General features: G+C 42.1%; 1 protein-coding gene across 2 annotated transcripts in view; it reads left to right on the top strand.

Annotated features, from left to right (window-relative positions):
• The window catches only part of LOC110521789 (N(G),N(G)-dimethylarginine dimethylaminohydrolase 1), a 122,449-nt gene that overhangs the window by 4,652 nt on the left and 93,186 nt on the right, over positions 1-24,611 (top strand). The gene's annotated exons all lie outside the window — the stretch shown is intronic.

Here is a 24,611-nt window from a genome sequence, read left to right as displayed (position 1 = left end):
ACTGTCAACGCCATATCGAGATTACAGCTACATTGTAACAGTAATAGGCTACAAAGGAAGGGATATGTGATTAGCCATCATCAGAACGCCAACGCCCTTGGAAAGATGATCAGATAATATGGTCACAGTCACATGAGGGCTAAGACACCACTGTCCAACTCAAATGTTATTGGTCACATAAGTACACATTTTTAGCAGATGTTATTGCGCGTGTAGCGAAATGCTTGTGTTCCTAGCTCCAACAGTGCAGTAGTATCTAACAATTCACAACAATACACACATATGTAAAAGTTAAAGAAAGGAATTAAGAAATATATACAGTACCAGTCAAAAGTTTGGACACACCTACTCATTCAAGGGTTTTCCTTTATTTGTACTATTCTCTACATTGTAGAATAATAGTGAAGACATCAACACTATGAAATAACACATATGGAACCATGTAGTAGCCAAAAAAGTGTTATATATTGTATATTTGAGTTTCTTCAAAGTAGCCATCCTTTGCCTTGATGATAGCTTTGCACACTCTTGGCATTCGCTCAACTAGCTTCATGAAGAATGCTTTTCCAATTGTCTTGAAGGAGTTCCCACAGATGCTGAGCACTTGTTGGCTGTTTTTCCGTCACTCTGTGGTCATACTCATTCCAAACCATCTCAACCAGGTTGAGGTCAGGTGATTGTGGAGGCCATGTCATCTGATGCAGCACTCCATCACTCTCCTTCTTGGTCAAATTGCCCTTACACAGCCTGGAGGTGTGTTTTGGGTCATTGTCCTGTTAAAAAAAAAATAAGTGATAGTCCCAATAAAGTAGTGAAAATAAAGAAAAACCCTTGAATGAGTACAGTAGGTGTGTCTAAACTTTTGACTGGTACTGTAAATATTAGGAATAGCGATGTCGGAGTGGCATTGATTCAGTAGAATAGAATAGAGTATATACATATGAGATGGGTGAAGCAGTAAAATTTGCCTCCTCATTCCTGGCAGAACTCGACATGAGTAGCCTATGTTAGCAATAACAAGAGTAGATGATGAGCATTGTTCTTTACATTACGTATATTGTCAAATGCAATGCTTTATAAAGACATTTTCTACCATAACCTTTGATTTGGTTAATACTGACAGCTGTCTAGTCAGATGTGAGCTGTCAAAAGATATTACATTGTAAACTGTGATTCCCTGTTTGCACAGAGTACTAGAGCACACACAGTAATGAGAAAGCATCTGCATCTCATCATCTGATCTGTCAAAATAGATGCTTTAATTGAAACAGCCATAATTCCCAGGCAGAGGGCTCTTGCATACAGAAAGAGCAGATTACTGCAATGCATGTCAGTCCATTGAAAGCAAAACATTATTTTTGTGGTATACTGTCCATATTACACCAATAAGTTATACTAACAGCAGGCTATGGACAGGGATATTTCTGCTGCCTGTTTACTTAATAGTGTACCCTAATAAAGGGGTCTGTGTGAATATAAACAGACTAAATGTATGCACATTATTTACAGTAGAAGTCGGAAGTTTGCATACACTTAGGTTGGAGTCATTAAAACTCGTTTTTCAACCACTCCACAAATTTCTTGTTAACAAACTATAGTTTTGGTAAGTCGGTTAGGACATCTACTTTGTGCATGACACAAGTAATGTTTCCAACAATTGTTTACAGACAGACTATTTCACTCTATCACAATTCCAGTGGGTCAGAGGTTGACATACACGAAGTTCACTGTGCCTTTAAACAGTTTGGAAAATTCCAGAAAATTATGTCATGGCTTTAGAAGCTTCTGATAGGCTAATTGACATAATTTGAGTCAATTGGAGGTGTACCTGTGGATGTATTTCAAGGCCTACCTTCAAACTCAGTACCTCTTTGCTTGACATCATGGGAAAATCAAAAGAAATCAGCCAAGACATCAGAAAAAAAGTGTAAACCTCCACACGTCTGGTTCATCCTTGGGAGCAATTTCCAAACGCCTGAAGGTACCACGTTCATCTGTACAAACAATAGTATGCGAGTATAAACACCATGGGACCACGCAGCCGTCATACCGCTCAAGAAGGAGACGCGTTCTGTCTCCTAGAGATGACCGTACTTTGGTACGAAAAGTGCAAATCAATCCCAGAACAACAGCAAAGGACCTTTTGAAGATGCTGGAGGAAACAGGTACAAAAGTATCTATATCCACAGTAAAACGAGTCCTATATTGACATAACCTGAAAGGTCAAACTGACCTGAGACAGGGAATTTTTACTAGGATTAAATGTCAGGAATTGTGAAAAACTGAGTTTAAATGTATTTGGCTAAGGTGTATGTAAACTTCTGACTTCAAATGTATGTGCACCCTGGGCTGTAGACTAAATGTGCTGTTCCCTGTCCTCTGTCTGTTGACTAAGGTTGCACATTTTGGGATATATTCAGAGGTAGAAACTTTTTGTGGGAATTAATGGGAATATATGGGAATGTTTTTTGCATTGGATATATTTACCATGTCATATGGAGGCATAAACGTAAACCTTTTACCTTATCATAAGTAGACATAATTGCAAATGATTAAATCCTTCCAATAGAAAAATAACTATTTAGTTACGAATTGAACTTTAATTAAATGAGTTGACTCTTCACATGGAATGATTTCACTGAACAACAAAAGAAAGGGAATATTGAATGATACCCAATGATCCATTGCATCTCCCAAAAATGTTTTCAACATCTGTAAAATGATAGTCTAGAAACTAGAGCTTTGGTTGTCTTCCTCTCAGGCTTCCATGTCTTCTCCCTGGACCTCCTCAATGTCCACCTCTTGAACATCAGACTCTGAGGCCTTATCTCCACTGTCACTTTCCAACCTTGCTGAGGATGGCTCGTTGTCAGGCTCAAAAAGCCTCAAATTTTGTTGCGTGCTTTGGTGTGTGTGTGTGTTCCCAAACAAGGACCAGTTGTGCTCTGGGCGGCTGATGTTGGTGGGATTTGGAGGACGACGGAGGCAACGGTGGAAAGAGCCTCAGATCCACCAAGTCCCTTCCACCAGGTGGCTGATGAGTTATTTTAGCACGACTGCCATATTGCATCTCCATCCAAAGCCCTTGCTTGGAAGTGTTCTTCGCCAGACTGCCAAGAACCTTGTCCTCATCCAGGCCAAGGTGGTGAGACACGGTAATGATGACACCATAGGACTTGTTGATCTCTGCACCAGACAGGATGCTCTTGCCAGCATACTTGGGGTCCAACATGTACACTGCGGCGTGTATGGGCTTCAGGCAGAAGTCTTCATGCTTTTTGATGTATTTCAGAATTGCAGTTTCCTCTGCTTGGAGCAGCAGTGAAGAGGGCAGGGCAGTACGGATTTCTTCTCTTAGATCTGCAAGCAGAGTCTGAACATCAGACAGGATGGCATTGTCTTCCTCAATCTGGGCAATGGCTACTGCTATAGGTTTCAGGAGTTTCAGGCTGCTTACCACGCTCTCCCAAAATACATAATACAGGATCCTCTTGATGGGGCTGTCCATATCGGCAGACTGTGATATTGCCATTTCTTGGAAAGAATCCTTTCCCTCCAGGAGACTGTCAAACATAATGACAACACCACCCCAACGCGTGTTGCTGGGCAGCTTCAATGTGGTGCTTTTATTCTTCTCACTTTCCTTGGTGAGGAAGATTGTTGCTATAACTTGATGACCCTTGGCTTTCTTATAGAGTGTATCCATTGTTTTCAGTGCCATGATGACCTTGAGGAGCAGATTAAATGCATGAGCAGCACAGCCAATTGGTGTGATGTGAGGGTAGGACTCCTCCACTTTAGACCAAGCAGGCTTCATGTTCGCAGCATTATCTGTCACCAGTGCAAATACCTTCTGTGGTCCAAGGTCATTGATGACTGCCTACAGCTCATCTACAATGTAGAGACCATTGTGTCTGTTGCCCCTTGTGTCTGTGCTCTTGTAGAATACTGGTTGAGGGGTGGAGATGATGTAGTTAATTATTCCTTGCCCACGAACATTCGACCACCCATCAGAGATGATTGCAATACAGTCTGCTTTCTCTATGATTTGCTTGATCTTCACTTGAACTCGGTTGAACTCTGCATCCAGCAAATGAGTAGATAAAGCATGTCTGGTTGGAGGGGTGTATGCTGGGAAAAGAACATTCAGAAATCTCTTCCAATACACATTGCCTGTGAGCATCAGAGGTGAACCAGTTGCATACACAGCTCGAGCAAGACATTCATCAGCATTTCTCTGACTACATACAGTATTTGCAAATGTACACAGCTTTTCCTTCCACATTACTGGAGTGAAATGTATCCATACATCAGATGGTGCCAGTGGCATTTTCCTGTAAAGATCAGATAAAAATGAGTAAAAAATAATAATAATACAATTCCACCTACAGATAGATAGTTAAGCAGTTATATTAAATAACTCCTTTGTAAAAATAAATGTTTTCAAATTAAACATGTATGGAAACAGGTGAATTAAAACTCCTCGGTTAGCAGGCTCAAGCAAGCTAAAACCCACAACTAGCAGAAATTGTTAACAAGTTAGAAATTATTTAAACACACTTTGCTGTAGGCTATTATTTTCTAGTTAACAAAAAATAATGTATGTCACATAAAATATATTCACCCCACCCAGTATTGTAATCAAAACTTACCTGAAAGTATGTAGTCTTTGGCTCAGACAGTGTAGTAGTGGAGCTCAATAGCATCTTATTAGTGTGCAAGATCTTGAGAATCACCTGTACATGTGATGGAAGAGTGCACTGCACATGTGATGGAACAATGCACTGTGCATGCAGAGGGTTGCAATTCCAATGAATTGGGGATAGTTTAACCAAAATATGCCACAAGACCTAGAATTGTCTTATGTGTATCCCACAAGAAAGGTTCACTGTTATAAGAACTTTTTTGGTGAATTTAAGTAAAATTTCCCAAATTCCAGGGCTTAATAACTTCCCATGGAAAATTTTCAGAAAAATCCCGGAGATTTACCGGAAAGTTTCCGACCCTTTGTAACCCTACTGGTGACAGTGTGTTTGAAGTATGGACGAGCTCTCTGAAAGCCCCTGTCATATCGTATCAGACTCACCTTCTGGGTGAGGGCTGCTAATGGACCCCGGCCATACCATTGGGAGAGGATATTGATCTGTAAACCTCCTGGGGTTCATAATGGCTCTCGACATACAGGAAATGTCAGCTGGACTGTTTTGGATCTGACTAAAGTGTGTCCATGCAGTGTAGTGTTTTACTGTATAAAATGGAAGAGGTACGGTTTACTTAGCGTTGTGATCATGTAACATTTAGCTTTCATAAAGCCTTTATGACCATGACATAAAGAGTCGTAATGACCTACCAAGTCTAAAGTATTAGAGTCGGGCAGAAGACCTGGGATCGATACTCGGTTGGTCACATTGGTGGATCAGAGAACTATGCTTGCGTGACGAGACCTGAAGACGGGTGTTAGCTCCCAGAGCTAATTGCTTAGGGTTTAGTTTCGTCTTGCCACCACCAAGACACACCCATCTGTCAGAACCTTGCCAGCAGCTGTTTCCCCCCATTCAATCACAACAAACAAACCTCCTGCAGGTTGAATTCAATAACTATAGGCAGAAATGCAGTAGAAAGCATTGAATAGGTCAGTAGCCTACAGAGTAATATGAGAAGAATGCAATTGCTAAATGTATGTAGATATTCTAAACTAAATGGTTTGATAACTTTAAAATGTAGTAACAGGTCCATGTAGAATTAACAATCCTTTACATTATACCAAAGAAGCAGTGATAAGCTAATATAACAATGTTCACCTTTCACCTTTCGTTGTCATTCCCTGCCGATACAGGTACTGTGCCTATCGGCATTTTGTCTGGTGGTAATGGGTAGAGGTGTGCCGAGTAGTCGGACACAACGAGTATCGTAATGGATATGGACAATTTTCTGGATATGATTATGATCCGAGTAGTTTTAAGTAATTATCTGTGATCTGGGGGGGGGGGGGGGGGGGGGGGGGGGGGGGGGGGGGGGGGGTGAATGTGGTTGCCAGCATGCACGCATCTTTCGCATGTCAGTCAGTCAAGTAAGGTTTTACGTGGTGTAAATCACTCAACTGGCTAGTTTACCAGTCTGTAAAAAGACGGGTGGGCTGTATGTTGATCCTGCTGCTCTGATTGGATAGAGTGAAGCTGTCCACTCGCTTCAGAATTTCACACAATCACCTTCACTTCGCTGTTTTGGTCTGGTCATTCAGACTGCTGCTGCCTACTGTTAGCCTCAATCAATGTGCATATTATCTAACAAGCGGGGTGAGGGTAAGGAAAACAAAACACTGACGCGCATTCTGATTGATAGCAAACTTGTCTGCCCATTGCAAGTTTGAAGACAGACACAGGTCAGACACACACACACCTCAACGGAACCTAATTAGCAGCTTGTTTGGTCTATAAACGTGCAGGGAGATAGGTATTTTGCCAACATCTACTTAGGCACGTTAAAACATTTACGTTTTTTCACGAGTATCATCCAATCCGACTATCAACTGGCTATTTACGGATATGATTTTGAATACAAGTATGGCCATGTTGGCACACCCCTAATCTATCTTGGCAAACATGTCAGAGATACTGGTTGGTCATGCACAAACACATACACACAGTGGGCAATGATTACATTATCAATGGTGGTTATGATTAGCATGGTGGAACCAACCTGATCACTGCTTCTTCACCTGCATTGCTTGCTGTTTGGGGTTTTAGGCTGGGTTTCTGTACAGCACTTTGAGATATCAGCTGATGTACGAAGGGCTATATAAAATAAATTTGATTGATTGATTGATCACTGCGTTCACCTTTCTATTTCACTTTTGTGTGCGTGTGTGTTATACGTTTTTCTTAAAGTTTCCGGGATGTGATGTGCATCACACTTTTATCAGTACACCAAGAAACTTTTGTTAGATCAAATAAACAATTCATGTTTATCTTGACTAAATTTGACACTCTCATTGCCCCCCCCCCCCCCCATACAAAACCTCAGGAGTCTTAACATGCTTCTCTACAGTCTTACATGTGGATTCTCTTCTTCTCTTTCCACTGACAAGCAAACAGGCTGTTTTCTCCATAATTGGCACAGCCGCTGTCTTCTCATCCCAGAGGTAAATGAGTCCAGCATCAGTAAAGAGCTTATATTATAGCCTATCGGTGTGTGTGTGTGTGTGTGTTTGTGTGTGTATGTCACCGTGAGCACAGAATTCAGTCTGGATTAACCATGCTTTATTGGCTGGGACATAGGGAAGAAAGCACAGTCCTCTGATCCCTCTTTGTATCCCAGATCCCAGCCCTCTTAGTTATTTGTGACTGCCACTGCCAATTTACTGGTTAGATGAACCAGGCTTCATATAAACACTGTTTGTGTGTATTGTTGTGAATTGTTTTTAGATACTACTGCACTTATAGATACTACTCCACTGTTGGAGCTAGGAACACAAGCATTTCGCTGCACCCGCAATAACATCTGCTAAATATGGGTATGTGACCAGTAACATTTGATTTGATTCAAACTTTTCACTGAAGCGCTAGTTCGCATTGGCTCACGAAACTACATCTAACGTCCTTCATACTGCACGCAGAGACATAAAAATGATATCCATGGGTCCATCTTAATTGCCAGAATCTATCAGTATCCCTTTAAGTGATCTTGTTTTTGTGACCCTTATAAGGCGCTTGGCTAATGCATTAATAAGTTATTCATAGCTATGGAAGGCAGTGGTAAATTGGAGTAGGCTTTGTTTATGAACAAATTAATCCTGGTCTCATGTAACCCAATGGTGGAAGCTCTAACTATGTTCTTCACTTTGGAGATTAGATATGCAAGATTACACTCGTTGACGGTTGACAGAATTTGTAATCAGGCTCATCCTTGTGAAGTCCAGAGGCTTCTTCCACAAAGAGAATGTAGTTGTTAAAGGGGAACGAAAAACTTGTTGTAAGAGCCCCTTAATATGTGGATAGAAACTATATTAGAAGATATTTTAGTTGTGTTATTGAATAGAAATGGTATATTGTTTATTATGGGAAATACAGTGCCTTGCAAAAGTATTCGGCCCCCTTGAACTTTGCAACCTTTTGCCACATTTCAGGCTTCAAACATAAAGATATAAAACTGTATTTTTTTGTGAAGAATCAACAACAAGTGGGACACAATCATGAAGTGGAACGACATTTATTGGATATTTCAAACTTTTTTAACAAATCAAAAACTGAAAAATTGGGCGTGCAAAATTATTCAGCGCAGCAAACTCTCTCCAGAAGTTCAGTGAGGATCTCTGAATGATCCAATGTTGACCTAAATGACTAATGATGATAAATACAATCCACCTGTGTGTAATCAAGTCTCCGTATAAATGCACCTGCACTGTGATAGTCTCAGAGGTCCAGTAAAAGCGCAGAGAGCATCATGAAGAACAAGGAACACACCAGGCAGGTCTGAGATACTGTTGTGAAGAAGTTTAAAGCCGGATTTGGATACAAAAAGATTTCCCAAGCTTTAAACATCCCAAGGAGCACTGTGCAAGCGATAATATTGAAATGGAAGGAGTATCAGACCACTGCAAATCTACCAAGACCTGGCCGTCCCTCTAAACTTTCAGCTCATACAAGGAGAAGACTGATCAGAGATGCAGCCAAGAGGCCCATGATCACTCTGGATGAACTGCAGAGATCTACAGCTGAGGTGGGAGACTCTGTCCATAGGACAACAATCAGTCGTATATTGCACAAATCTGGCCTTTATGGAAGAGTGGCAAGAAGAAAGCCATTTCTTAAAGATATCCATAAAAAGTGTTGTTTAAAGTTTGCCACAAGCCACCTGGGAGACACACCAAACATGTGGAAGAAGGTGCTCTGGTCAGATGAAACCAAAATTGAACTTTTTGGCAACAATGCAAAATGTTATGTTTGGCGTAAAAGCAACACAGCTCATCGCCCTGAACACACCATCCCCACTGTCAAACATGGTGGTGGCAGCATCATGGTTTGGGCCTGCTTTTCTTCAGCAGGGACAGGGAAGATGGTTAAAATTGATGGGAAGATGGATGGAGCCAAATACAGGACCATTCTAGAAGAAAACCTGTTGGAGTCTGCAAAAGACCTGAGACTGGGATGGAGATTTGTCTTCCAACAAGACAATGATCCAAAACATAAAGCAAAATCTACAATGGAATGGTTCAAAAATAAACATATCCAGGTGTTAGAATGGCCAAGTCAAAGTCCAGACCTGAATCCAATCGAGAATCTGTGGAAAGAACTGAAAACTGCTGTTCACAAATGCTCTCCATCCAACCTCACTGAGCTCGAGCTGTTTTGCAAGGAGGAATGGGAAAAAAATTCAGTCTCTCGATGTGCAAAACTGATAGAGACATACCCCAAGCGACTTACAGCTGTAATCGCAGCAAAAGGTAGCGCTACAAAGTATTAACTTAAGGGGGCTGAATAATTTTTGCACGCCCAATTTTTCAGTTGTTGATTTGTTAAAAAAGTTTGAAATATCCAATAAATGTCGTTCCACTTCATGATTGTGTCCCACTTGTTGATTCTTCACAAAAAAATACAGTTTTATATCTTTATGTTTGAAGCCTGAAATGTGGCAAAAGGTCGCAAAGTTCAAGGGGGCCGAATACTTTCGCAAGGCACTGTATGTATATGGGTCTTTCTTTAAACTAGGGTACCAGTAAAGATGTCCTACACTGGACAACTTGTTACAGCTGTTGATAAAAATCGAACATTTTATTTTATGCCATTACATTAAGATATAAGGGAGATCATAGCTATACTGAACACAAATCTAAACGCAACATGCAACAATTTCAGTGATTTTTAAGGAAATCAGTCAATTTAAATAAATACTTAGGCCCTAATCTATTGATTCCACATGACGGGGCAAGGGCGCAGTCATGGGTGGGCCTGGGAGGGCATAGACCCACTCACTTGGGAGCCAGGTGCACCCACTAGGAAGCCAAGCCCAATCAATCAGAATACGTTTTTCTCCACAAAGGGGCTTTATTACAGACAGAAATACTACTCAGTTTCATCAGGTGGCTGGTCTCAGACGATCCCGCAGGTGAAGAAGCCGGATGTGGAGGTCCTGGGCTGGCATGCTTACACATGGTCTGCGTTTGGGAGGCCAGTTGGTTAAATATAGCCAAATTCTGTAAAACTGGTCAGCAACCTTTTTTTGTGTGGAGTGCCAATTTACAATTTATCCTACCATTTCTAATGAGCTGCGTGCCAGCTATGATTTTCATATCTGCATTACAACTAATTGTGTCTATTGAATGTCTAATTGCCCACAAACTGACTGAAGAATTCCATGGCTCGCTAAACAGAGGTGCTGTCCATTAGCACCACGGAGCTCCACTATAAGCCTGCCTGTATCAGATGAGCTACGCCACACCAAGGCACTGTCCAAGATGTTAAATCCTGTGCGGTTTTTGCACCTTTTGAAATGCATCTATAGAAATGAAGTCGAAAGTTTACATACACTTAGGTTAGAGTCATTGAAACTCGTGTTTCAAACCACTCCACAAATTTCTTGTGAACAAATTATAGTTTTGGCAAGTCGGTTAGGACATCTACTTTGTGCATGACACAAGTAATCTTTCCAACAATTTTTTACAGACAGATTATTTCACTTATAATTCACTGTATCACAATTCCAGTGGGTCAGAGGTTTACATACACTAAGTTGACTTTGCCTTTGAATAGCTTGGAAAATTCCAGAAAATGATGTAATGGCTTTAGAAGCTTCTGGTAGGCTAATTGACATAATTTGAGTCAATTGGAGGTGTACCTGTGGATGTATTTCAAGGCCTACCTTCAAACTCAGTGCCTCTTTGCTTGACATCATGGGAAAATCAAAAGAAATCAGCCAAGACATCAGAAAAATAATTGTAGACCTCCACAAGTCTAGTCATCCTTGGGAGCAATTTCCAAACACCTGAAGGTACCACATTCATCTGTACAAACAATAGTGCGCAAGTATAAACACCATGGGACCACGCAGCCGTCCGGCCGCTCAAGAAGGAGACGCGTTCTGTCTCCTAGAGATGAACGTACTTTGGTGTGAAAAGTGCAAATCAATCCCAGAACAACAGCAAAGGACCTTGTAAAGACGCTGGAGGAAACAGATACAGGAGTATCTATATCCACAGTAAAAGTGAGTCCTATATCAACATAACCTGAAAGACCACTCAGCAAGGAAGAAGCACTGCTCCAAAACCGCCATAAAAATGCCAGACTACGGTTTGCAACTTCACATGGGGACAAAGATCATACTTTTTGGAGAAGTGTCCTCTGGTCTGATGAAACAAAAATAGGACTGTCATAATGACCATTGTTATGTTTGGAGGAAAAAGGGGGAGGCTTGCAAGCCGTAGAACACCATGAAGCACGGGGGGTGGCAGCATCATGTTGTGGGGGTGTTTTGCTGCAGGTTGCAAATGGGTGTTCCAAATGGATAATGACTCCAAGCATACTTACAAAGTTATGGCAAAATGGCTTAAAGGCAACAAAGTCAAGGTATTGGAGTGGCCATCACAAAGCCCTTACCTCAATCCCATATAAAATTTGTGGGCAGAACTAAAAAAGTATGTGCGAGTAAGGAGGCCTACAAACTTGACTCAGTTATACCAGCTCTGTCAGGAGGAATGGGCCAAAATTCACCCAAATTATTGTGGGAATCGTGTAGAAGGCTACCCAAAACGTTTGACCCAAGTTAAACAATTTAAAGGCAATGTTACCAAATACTAATTGAGTTATTGTAAACTTCTGACCTACTGGGAATGTGATTAAAATAAATACAAGCTGAAGTAAATAATTCTCTACTATTATTCTGACATTTCACATTCTTAAAATAAAGTTGTGATCCTGACTGAACTAAGACAGGGATTTTTTACTATGATTACATGTCAGGAATTGTGAATCTGAGTTTAAATGTATTTGGCTGAGGTGTATGTAAACTTCTGACTTCAACTGTAGATCTTTGTATTGTACTTCCTGATTTTCTCCGTTGTTTGTTTGAGTTTGTTTGGCAAGCATCCTTGATGATTGTAAGTAATTCCTTTTGATGTTATTCCTCTTATTCCATTGCATTATGTGTATTTGTCTGACATGCAGTTGTGGTCAGCAGTTTTAATACTATGGTCATTTGAATTTTGATGCCTGTATTTGTAACTTGATGGCCTGTAGTAGTGGCTTTATGTATATTTTTTTTCCGTAAAGCTGTCTAAATGTTGGTTTTTGTTCATGGTTTTGATTTATGGACAATATCCCTTGCATTTTATCAAGAATCAAGATTTCGTTGTGGTGCGACACTTTGCTGTTTTCAATTGCATTTATCAGCCATTTTGATTGTTTATATATGGAAATTTCATTAGAAACTTGAAAATATAATTTATACTTTGTTTATTATAATAATAATAATGTGTATATATTGCTCCTCCAAGTATTTTTGTGGAATAGCCCCATTTCAAAATAGGCTATAGAACTACAAAGGCCATGTCACGCCGTGACCATAGAGAGCCCTTGGGGTTCTCTATGATGCAATAGCGTGACTAGGGGGTGTTCCAGTCTTGAATTTATATGTTGGGGTAAGTTGTTCCCAATTGCAGGCAGCTGATGATCGTTGCCTCTAATTGGTTATCATACTTAGTGTGGTCCTTTTCCCACCTGCGTTTGTGGGATATGGTTTCGTTTTGGTTTAGTGCTATGTGCGCTACGAACTTCACTTTCGTTTATTCTTTGTTGTTTTTTTGAAGGTTCACTTTAATAAATATGTGGAACTCTACCTACGCTGCGCCTTGGTCCGCTCATTATGTATACGATGAACATGACAGGCCAAGTATTACATGTGATTACAAAATGACATTATTTATTGAAAAATACAAGGTTCAATAAAAAGACGACTGTTAGGCATACCAACAGCCCTAAATGTAACTGAACTCTGTATCTCCGTATCTGCTGCTGAGAATCGTAGCCTACTCACCCCCCCCCCCCCCCCCCCCCCCCCCCCCATCTTATTCCAAATCCCCTGCAACACACATACACTCACGTTTATTGGCATGAACATTACAAGGTTGTTTAATTTTGTATTGAAAATCTCTTCTTACCGATTTAGTGCGATCCTTCTCCCTGCCTTCCATTGCTGAGCTGCTTATTATCTGGGCTATATTTGGGGACTTTGAGCTACACACAGGCCTCCGAGTGGTCCGTTGTCAGCCGGCTGCGTGAGGGGCTCAGGATCAACTTCATGTGTAAAAAGATCTGTTCACATAGATACGGGGATCTAAATGCTGAAAGCATTGCACATGCAACCTTCTTCAGACTCTCTCAACAGTGGATAATGGAGGCCCCCTGACCTCTGTCCCTTCCAGGTCTTTGCGCAGCTCCGTGAATTTTGATGACCAAAGGGAGGATGCCTTGAGCTTGATCAGCTGCATTTCAAAGTCCTCGATATCCTTCCACTGAAACACAGACAGATCCATGTCGCTCTCCTCGAAGTTGTCTGGCTTGATCAAAAAATAAGGCCCATGTTGCTTGACAGAGAACTTGGACTTCAGCTCCAGCTTCAGTACCCACTCCCCGACGCACTGCAGGACGCCATCAAAGGGGACGAACCCAGGGATCAGGAGTGGACTGGTCAGGCCAGCTGAGGCACGTGAACTTGTCGAGTCAGCTTGGACGTGGGAACCTGACAGATCAGTTGAGGCAGGGGAGTCTGGCGATCCGGCTGAGGCATGAGAACCTGACCAGCCGGTGGAAGTAGGAGAGCCGGTGGAGGCATGAAAGCCCGACGATCCGGCTGAGACAGGGGTGTAACGGTTCCCGGACCCGACGTCATTACACCAACACTCCCTGATGCTTCCCTTAGGTGAGGTGTTATTCTGTAACGACTGCGCTGAGAGTCAGAAAGCAAGTACAGGGAGTGAGTGTTTTAATAAATAAACGAAACAATAAACACAACACACCGACATGAAAACAGAGTTAATAACACCTGACGAAAGAACCAAGGGGAGTGACAGATATATAGGGAAGATAATCAAGGAGATGATGGAGACCAGGTGAGTGTCATGAGGCGCGGGTGCGCGAGACGATGATGACAGGTGTGCGGGATAATCAGCAGCCTGATGACCTAGAGGCAGGAGAGGGGGTATATGTGACAGGTGACCTGTTATGTCAGTGAGAAACATCATTTTTACATGCCAATCCACATCCTCTAGCTCTTGGTAGTTTTGGCCCTTTTCAGACAGAAATGCTTTAACTGTATCCAAATACTCCACAAACCATTCCAAAACTTTCCTTCCACTTAACCACCTGACACTGCAGTGAAGGGGCAAGTCTTTGTGGATTTGTTCCATCTCTTCCAGCAGTGACCGAAACTGTCTGTGTGTCAAAGACGAGCGAGCAACAAGGAAATTCACGATTTTATCTACAGTAGTCATCACAGTATCCAAATTGGAATTTGAAATCTTGGAACACAGAATCCCTTGGTGAATGATACAGTGCAATTTAACCACGGGGTGGCCAATCTTATCTTCAATCAGCTTTGCCGATCCTTTATGTTTACCCATCATAGTGGGTGCACCGTCAGTTGTAATAGCGAATATGTTTTGAATGTCGACACCTCTCTCCTCAAAAGGATCCTTGAAGGCTTTTGCTACTTCGTCCCCTTTAGTAGTACCGTGCATGGGTTTTAGACAACGCAGCTCCTCGCATACCTACTCTGAGTCACAGTATCTTGCAACAACTGCCAGACGTGGAATGTCATTCACATCCACACTCTAATCAAGAGCCACACTAAACACGGGTTCAGCTTTTAACGCTACTGTTTGCTGCTCCTTTATATTTTCAACCATCTCAGCAAGAGGCCTTTCAACAGATCTGACAGACACAGGGATGTCTTTTATCTTTACGACGAGTGTGCATTCGTTAGGCAATCAATCAAACATAGCCTGTGAACTAATGAGGAAGCCCTTCTTGATATATTCCCCATCAGTAAATGTTTTTCCATGTTTAGCAATGCACTGCGCATCTTTAGCTCCTGATATTTTTGACTGCGTGTAGATTTGAAAACACACAGCTTTACTTTTCATACCTGGACACGGCCCTCTTGATTCCTTCAGCCTTGTCCGGCTCATTCTTGAAGTTTTTCTCATGTCTTGTTTCAAAATTATGCTATACACTTGATGTCCGACAAACAACAGTGAGCGCAAACAGCCCGGCCCTTCAGTAAAACAAATCCTTTGTCCAAGAGGCAATAAATGAGCGGACAGCTGCCATATTTTTCTTTGCCGATTACTTTTTGCGAACTGAGCTTTTTTTAAATAACACAAGAAGGCTTGCTAGCTGCAAGCCATGTGAAAACAAATCTTCAGTGCCGCCTTGGTTTTGAATGTGGCATGAGAGGCGAGGCCGGTTAACTTTTGCGGTTAAATTCCCAGATAAAAAATACAAGCTAAATGGGTTTTCATCGCATTTTCAATTCTACTGATGGTTTTGTATCAAAAAATGTTGCGGCATATAGCGAATGTGCCCACTCTGGTATTGGCATGTGCACTCCTCATTTACAGTGCAGGTATAGCCTACATGACTAGGGCCGGGACAATACCAGAAGCGCCTTTTTTTTCCCATGGCAAAAATAAAAACACGTAGTAGATCAAACTCTTGGGTCCTTTAAAAACCTGCTGTATATAAAATAGTGTTTGCTATACTTGGGAAATAAATACATGGGACACTCCATGATAACATAGTGTTTGTTTCCAACATTAGGGCTGTTTTCCTAAAGAAGTTATATCCTCTTCATGTTTTGCGTCCTTGCCACGCTACTAATGCTTATCGCGATACTGGTATCGTCCCGGCCCTATAGAGGAGATTATTACGAACAAAAGGGCAAGATTATTTTTATTTGTGAAACTTTAGCCAAACGTCGATCATCATGTCACCAGATTAAGACCCTCAATTTATCAGGAAAGGAACATCAAGCTCATCACCGTGCACTTTCACCACCCTGTGAAGTTCATCGTAACTTGTTTTATCTGTAGCCTAAGAAATTGCTTGCTTTCCTGAGTCTTATGGGAGGACCACACATGTCATTAGATTCCAAGTTTACTTCGATATGATGGTTATTATGTCAATATTTGCGCATAAAAACGTTTTTACCGCCATTTTTCGCATAATTGATTTTACAGACACAAAAAGATCCCATAATTCCTAGCGTATTTAGTTTTGACATTTTAAACCAGGCCGGTCATGAATTTTGCTTTATATCGACATGTACTTTATTCGCATCAAAAGGTTGGATGGCAACCTGGTTACAAACGCATAAAAAATGGTTGTGATCATGCAACATTAAGCAATTGGAACAAACCACAGGACATATTTATATTTAGGTCACCAATACCAGACCTCGGTCAAATCAATTTCTTGAAGTATGCTCGATTTAGCTCGGAGCATTTTGAAAGTATTTGACAGATACATTTGTCCTAGCAGGTGAAATAGGTTGGCTGCAGGAGGCTGCACCATACTTCACTCCAATGTTTCCTCTATCATGACACAAGGCGAGACCCAGATGCGGATGGTTGGAGTCTTACAATATGTATTAATCCAATAGGGTAAGGCAAGAGGATGGTCGTGGACAAGCAAAAGGGTCAAAACCAGTTCAGAGTCCAACAGGTACCAAAGGACAGGCGGAATCAAGGTCAGGGCAGGCAGGATGGGAAAGTACTCCAGAGTCAGGCAGGGGTCAAAACCGGGAAGACTATCAAAAAGAGAATAGCAAAAGGAGTACAGGAAAAACATACTGGTTGACTTGACTTGACATACAAGACGAACTGGCACTGAGACCGGAAACACAAGGATAAATACACTGGGGAGAATAAGCGACACCTGGAGGGGGTGGAGACAATCACAGGAACAGGTGAAACAGACCAGGGCGTGACATCCTCTCCCCATGCAGCACTTATCTGTCCATCTTGTCTGGTGCGGTTTCCTAACTGTGGGATTGACCTTAAATTGGTTTTGGCTATTGGTTACGCAATGGGAATAGTGTTTGATATGGATTCCCACTGACTCTTCTCTCACAGGGTTGCGTACCCTTGCGTGTCTGTCTGTGGATAGACCAGCTGACGTGTGTATGACAGGCCAAGGGGTGTGTTGGTTTAATAGAGTCCCCTCTCACAAAGGGTTTCTCTCGTTCTGTGCTCCTTGTGTTCTCAGCCACAGAAACGAAACATCACAAGCATGACAGTGATTCCCTTTAAAGCCTGTGTCATTAGTAAAGTTTGTTATGATTACTATGATGATGTCTGGAAAGTATAGTCCTCCATCAATAACTCAAAGTAAAGTTAGACTGCTATTATGACTACTTTTTCAGAAGGTCAATGTACTATAATCTCCACACAAGTGCACTTATCCTGAATTTGATGCCATGGAGTAAAAAAAGTGCAAAGCTCAACGGGGTGAGTTTGCAATAGTTTGCAATATATTTCATATCATCTGTGAACCACTATTCAATTGATATGAAGTGTCTGCATGGCTGGGCCCTGGCCAACACAGCCTCATTAAGAAGCCTGTCTGGACCATTAGCTCTGGCAATAGCAAATATTGAGATAGATTTTCTTGGTTGGGGACCTTACCGATCTATATTGATGGACGCTCTCAGTTAAGAGTACATCGAGATTGTGTTACTCATGTGGCTTCCAGACCTCAAGAAATAGTGTGAGCTGCATGCGTACTTGTGTGTGTGTGTGTGTGTGTGTGTGTGTGTGTGTGCGCGTGCGCACGACCAGGCAAGCATGCTTGTGTGTGATTGCCTATGTTTGTGTGTGAAGTTGAATCCTTCCGTGACATCAATGGCGTCCGCGTCAAAGGAGACGTCTTCCTTGACTTAAATTATATAAATATGCATATTTGTAAAAACAAATGAAGTGACCGTTCAGGGAGGCCACAATGGTCAGCCAGAGAGAGCAGAAATTAACTATCAGAAGAACGTCTCCACCCGTAATCAAACTCCAATCCATTATCACTATAATAGGCCATACCAAATAGATTAAAAAATGAATGGCGTGTGATGCGGCTGTTGGCAGTGTATCATTCAGAGAAACTCTTATCTCGAGTAGCACTCAGATAACTTCTCAATTTCCTGTCATAATGAGTTTATTGCCTCCTCTTATGAAAAGAAAGAAGACAAAACGAGTACAGACTCAATTACAGACTCAATTATTCAAACTTGGGATAGTTTCGGCTAAGTAGAGTTGCTTGGGTTTAGTTTTATTGTACCTACAGGTAACTCACAAAATAACGGAAACACCAACATAAAACGTCTTAATATTGCGTTGGTCCCCCACGAGCCAGAACCGCTTCAATGCAATCTTGACAACTATTTTAGTGTCTGGAACTCTAATGGAGGGATATGTCACCATTCTTCTTCGAGAAACTCCATAATTTGTTGTTTTGTTGATGGCGGTGGAACACGTTATCTCAGGCGCTGCTCTAGAATATCCCATAATTGTTCATTTGGGCTGAAATATGGTGATTGAGACAGCATTGGCATATGGTTTACATAATTTTCATGCTCATCAAACCATTCAGTGACCACATGTGCCCTGTGGATGGGGGCATTGCCCATTATTTGTATACATGACCCTAAGCATGATGGGACTTTAATGGCTGAATTACAGCACCTACTTTCGATATACTTTGTATCCCTAATTTGTCTTTCCATTGTTTTGGCAGTTACAGTGCCTTCGGGATGTATTCAAACCACTCAACTTTTTCCACATTTTGTTACGTTACAGCCTTATTCTAAAATAGATTAATAAAATCGTAAGCAATCTACATACAATACCCCAAAATGACAAAGAGAGAAAAAAAAACAGAAATACCTTATTTACGTAAGTATTCAGACTCTTTGCTATGAGACTTGAAATTGAGCTCAGGTGCATCCTGTTTCCATTGATCATCCTTGAGATGTTTCTACAACAAGATTGGAGACCACCTATGGTAAATTTAATTGATTGGACATGATTTGGGAAGGCACATACCTTTCCACAGTTGACAGTGCATGTCAGAGCAAAAACCAAGCCATGAGGGCAAAGGAATTGTCCATAGAGCTCCGAGAGGCACAAATCTGGGGAAGGGTACCAAAAAATGTATGCAGCATTGAAGATCCCCAAGAACATAGTGGCTTCCATCATTCTTAAATGGAAGAAGTTTGGAACCACCAAGACTCTTCCTAGAGCTGGCCGCCCGGCCAAACTGAGCAATCGGGGAAGAAGGTCCTTGGTCAAGGAGGTGACCAAGAACCCGATGGTCACTCTGACAGAGCTCCAGAGTTCCTCTGGTGGAGTGCTGCAGAGATGGTTCCACAATCAGGCCTTTATGGTAGAGTGGCCAGATGGAAGCCACTCTTCAGTAAAAGGCACATGACAGCCCGCTTGGAGTTTGCCAAAAGGCACCTAAAGACTCCCAGACTATGAGAAACAAGATTCTCTGATCTGATGAAACCAAGATTGAACTCTTTGGCCTGAATGCCAAGCGGCACGTCTGGAGGAAACTTGGCACCATCGCTATGGTGAAGCATGGTGGTGGCAGCATCATACTGTGGGGATGTTTTTCAGAAGCAGGGACTGGGAGACTAGTCAGGATCAAGGCAAAAATGAACGGAGCAAAGTATAGAGAGGTCCTTGATGAAAACCTGCTCCAGTGCACTCATGACCTCAGACTGGGGGAAGGTTCACCTTCCAACAGGACAACAACCGTAAGCCCACAGCCAAGACCACGCAATTGTGGCTTTGGGACAATTCTCTGAATGCCCTTGAGTGTCCCAGCCAGAGCCTGAACTTGACCCTGATCGAACATCTCTGGAGAGACCTGAAAATAGCTGTGCAATGATGCTCCCATCCAAGCTGACAGAGCTTGAGAGGATCTGCAGAGAACAATGTGAGAATCTCCCTAAATACAGGTGTGCCAAGCTTGTAGCACCATACCCAAGAAGACTCGAAGCTGTAATTGCTGCCAAAGGTGTAAAGCAGGGGTGTCAAAGTCAAATGGACGGAGGGCCAAATAAAAAAATCAGCTACAAGACGAGGGCCGGACTGTTCGAATGTTCATTGAAAAATTTTTAAATGACGCATATAGTCTAGTGAACCTAATTGAACCTACTGAAAACCTAACAAATATATTACAATATGATCAGATAAATAAAGCAATATTTCCTTATGGCTCTGTCAGTAATCTTTAATTTTCAACAGACACAAAAGACAAATTTCCTTTATATAAATATCCCCATAACATGAACATTAAATGAAAGAAACCGGTATTCAAGGCACCATCAGTAGACTATATTTTCTATTTTAGCAAAAGTGGGCTAAATTTACTTCAAAGAAAAAACAATAATAGCAATTTTCTATCATCCACTCAACTGAAATATTTTTAAAATATAATTGGATTGAAATACAAAAAAATAAAGTGCAAAAATCTATTAATCAAAAACAACACTTTGTTTAAGGAGAAGTAACATGCAGTGAAAACAAATATTACATTTTAACTTTTAAACTTGAACTGAGTAAAAACTCTAAATATGTGATTGCACAGTAATGTTCACTTGTTTGATACTTGGTGGTGTCCCATCTTTTCCACAAGTTCATCAATGTTCGGGGTAAGGCTCTGAGCTGAAGAAATCCTCAGAATTGAGTGGAGGTGTTCAGCAGTAAGTCGACTTCTGTGTGATGTTTTGTTCAGGTTCATCAAAGAAAACAGTTGTTCACACAGGTATGTGCTGCCAAACATAGACAACGTTTGAGCAGCCTGGATGCGCAGCTGGGGCATTGTGCCGGGGAGGAAACGGGCGAACTCCGCAGCACCCACTGCCGCATATTTTGCCCTCAGTGCATCATTGCATTGGAGGTCAATCAACTCCATTTGGAGGTTTGGTGGTGAGCTTTCCACGTCAACAGCAAATGGGTTACCGAGCAGTTCCAACCTGCTTTTTTGTGCTTCAAAGTCAGCAAATCGGCGTCGAAAGTCAGCGGCAAGCATACCTATTTTATCAGCCAACTGTGTGCTCGGGAACGCACTGGTAGAGAGCTTCTCTTTCATGGTCTGGCAGCTGGGAAAGTGGCTCAAATTTTCTTTCCGCATCTGCGTCTCCCACAGAGTCAGTTTGGTTTTAAATGCCTTCACTGTACTGTACATATCAGAGATGACACGATCCCGACCCTGCAGCTGCAAGTTTATTGCATTCAGATGACTCGTAATGTCACACAGAAAAGCCATTTCACACAGAAACATTTCGTCTCGGAGTTGTGTTGTGTCTTTCCCTTTGCTGTCCAAGAACAGACAAATCTCCTCACGAAGCTCGAAACATCTTTGAAGCACCTTTCCCTGGCTTAGCCATCGCACCTCTGTGTGATAAGGCAAATCACCATGCTCCGTTTCTAACTCCGTCAGAAATGCCTTGAACTGGCGGTGATTCAAACCTTTGGCTCTGATAAAGTTAACTGTGCGCGTGATGATGCTCATTACATGCTCCATTTTCAAGGCTTTACCGCACAACGCTTCCTGGTGTATGATACAATGATAAGCTGTCAGCTCACCTGTCGCGTTTTCCTCTTGCATCTTTTCCCGTATCTTCGCCACCAGTCCGCTCCTGTGTCCACACATCGCAGGTGCTCCGTCGGTTGTCAAACCCACGAGTTTTTCCCAAGGCAGCTCCATCTCATTTACACATCTTGACACCTCTTCATACAAATCATGCCCCGTAGTTGTGCCATGCATAGGACGTAAAGCCAAAAACTCCTCTGTCACGCTTAGGTTGGAGTCCACTCCGCGGATGAAAATTGACAACTGGGCAATGTCAGAAATGTCGGTGCTCTCATCCACAGCCAAGGAATATGCAATAAAATCTTTTCCCTTTTTCACAAGCTGCTCTTTTAGATTGATGGACAACTGGTCTACTCTCTCGGCAATGGTGTTTCTGCTCAGACTCACATTTAAAAAGAGTTGCCTTTTTTCTGGGCAAACTTCGTCACAAACTTTAATCATGCAGTTTTTGATGAAATCCCCCTCCGTAAATGGCCGGGCTGATTTAGCGATCTCTTCTGCCAAAATAAAACTGGCCTTGACAGCAGCCTGGCCTTGTGATTTGGCTTTTTTGAACAGAGCCTGTCGAGATTTGAGGCCTCGTTTTAATTCCTCTGCCTTTTGTAGCCTTTGTTCCATGTCCATATTCTTGTTTTTGTCCGCGTGTTTCGTTTCATAATGTCGTCTCAGATTATACTCTTTCAGTACCGCCACACTTTCTCCACACAGAAGACACACAGGTTTTCCAGCTACCTTCGTGAACATATACTCCGACTCCCACCTTGTTTGAAACCCCCGGTTCTCAGTATCCACCTTCCGTTTTGCCATTTTTGATGGGTATCTGAAAGTTAATTTTACTGTGATGCTGACGACTGCTGTGCCAATAAATATTGAAATGAAGCAGCCTACTGCTCGGTGCGTCACCTTTGCATTGTGGGAAATGTAGTATTGGTGCGTGTAAAAGATCTGCGGGCTGCCGGCTTGCTGCGGGCCGGTTCTAATAATAAATCAAGATCATCCCAGGGGCCGTAAAAAACCTTCTTGCGGGCCGGATGTGGCCCGCGGGCCTTGACTCTGACATATGTGGTGTAAAGGGTCTGTATGCTTCCTGTGTGTTAATGTGATATTTACATTTGAATTGTTCTCATAAATTTGCAAGAATTAAAAACAAAAAAATGTTCATTGTCATAATGGGGTATTGTGTGTAGATTGATGAGGGGGGAAAAAACAATTGAATCCATTTTAAAATAAGGCTGTAACTTAACAAAATGTAGAGAAAGTCCAGGGGTCTGAATACTTTCCAAATGCACTGTACCTGTATATCCTCCTTAATCTTCTCCCACATTGTCTTTCTCTTGCTTCTGTTATCTCTGTCTACCACTCCCTCTCTCTCTCTTTCCTTCGCTCTCTCTTTCTGCCTCTCTCCCCCTTCAATTATAGCTGTAGCATCAGGTAAATAGACCTCCCTCCCTACAGGCTTCTTAAAGAGTTTATCTGCTCCCCTGATGCGGTCTGTTGAGCCCTAGTCATCAATCACCTCCTCCACCCCAGCCAGAATACTGTGCTCTGATGATTCTGCTGCTGTCGCTCTGACAGTGAGGCCATGGCTAATCACATTAAAGGAGACAGAGGAGTCACCCCGCCTCACCTAGCCTAACCCCCACCTCTTCAATCTTTATCTGCCATTATTCTCATTGAGTCACTGAAGCGATCAGAGTTGATTTAAAATCCTATAAACACACTGCAGAGATGCTCTCTGGTCTGATTATGTGATGGCTGACCTCTCCTAGATGCTTGACTGGTGAAGTTGCTCCATTCATGACTGTTTACCTTTCCTTAATACAGCTCATCACTTAATACAGCTCATCACTTAATATGGCTCATCACTTAATACAGCTAATCATGTGTCATCATGACTCACTCTACTTGTTAGATTCACGGAGTAGTTGTTATGATGGGTTTTCATCTGTGATTAGTTTTAATGTCAAATGCACAAGTAGAGAGATGCCTTTCTTGCAAACGTAAAACCCAACATTGCAATAATCAATAACAATGTATTACTAGAAAAAACACATGAGAAATAAGAATAAATATGAAGAACACAATAAGTAAGTGTAATATATACAGGGTCAGTTCCAATACCATATTTGCAATGTGCAGGAATACTGGAGTGATGGAGGTGGATATGTATAAGGGTAAGGTGGCTAGGCAACAGGATATATAATAAACAGGGTAGCAGCAGCTTGTATGTGAGTGGGTGTGCGTGTGTGTAGAGTCAGTTTAAATGTACGTGCATGTTATATGTGAGTGAGCAGATGATGGAGTGAGTGTACTCACTGTGAGTGAGCAGATGATGGATTGAGTGTATAGGGCACTGTGAGTGAGCAGATGATGGAGTGAGTGCATAGGGCACTGTGAGTGTGCATAGAGAATGAAAAGGTTAATAAAGATACAATGTTAACTCAGATAGTCCATGTAGATTTTATGTTGTTGCTATGAATCAGTCTTAATGCTTGGGGATAGATGCCGTTCAAGAACCTGTTGGTGTCAGAGTTGATACACTGTGCAGAAGTAGAGAACATAGAAGTATGGCTTGAGTAGTTGGAGTCTTTAACGATTTTACTGGCCTTCCTTCCACACCGCCTGATATAGATGTCCTAGATGGCGGGGAGCACGGCCCCAGTGATTTACTGGGCTGTCTGCACCACCCTCTGTAGCAGCATGCAATCAAGGGCGGTGCTATTACCATACCAGGCAGTGATGCAGCTCGTCAAGCTGCTCTCAATGGTACAGCTGTTGCGCCTTCTTCACAACTGTGTGCATGTTTGGATCATAGTGATTTGGACACCGAGGAACTCGAAGCTCTCGGCCTGTTCGTTGCCAGTGCTTTTCATATACACCTAAAGTACCCTTAGCGCAAGGAGTATCTTTCAGATCTCCATCTCATAGTTCATAAATGGACACACCTGTGGGCCAAAACCAGACAGTGAC

Source organism: Oncorhynchus mykiss, chromosome 30 (genome assembly GCF_013265735.2).
Source record: "Oncorhynchus mykiss isolate Arlee chromosome 30, USDA_OmykA_1.1, whole genome shotgun sequence".
In the NCBI taxonomy this organism is placed as follows: domain Eukaryota; kingdom Metazoa; phylum Chordata; class Actinopteri; order Salmoniformes; family Salmonidae; genus Oncorhynchus; species Oncorhynchus mykiss.
This window is presented reverse-complemented; position numbering and strand designations above follow the sequence as displayed.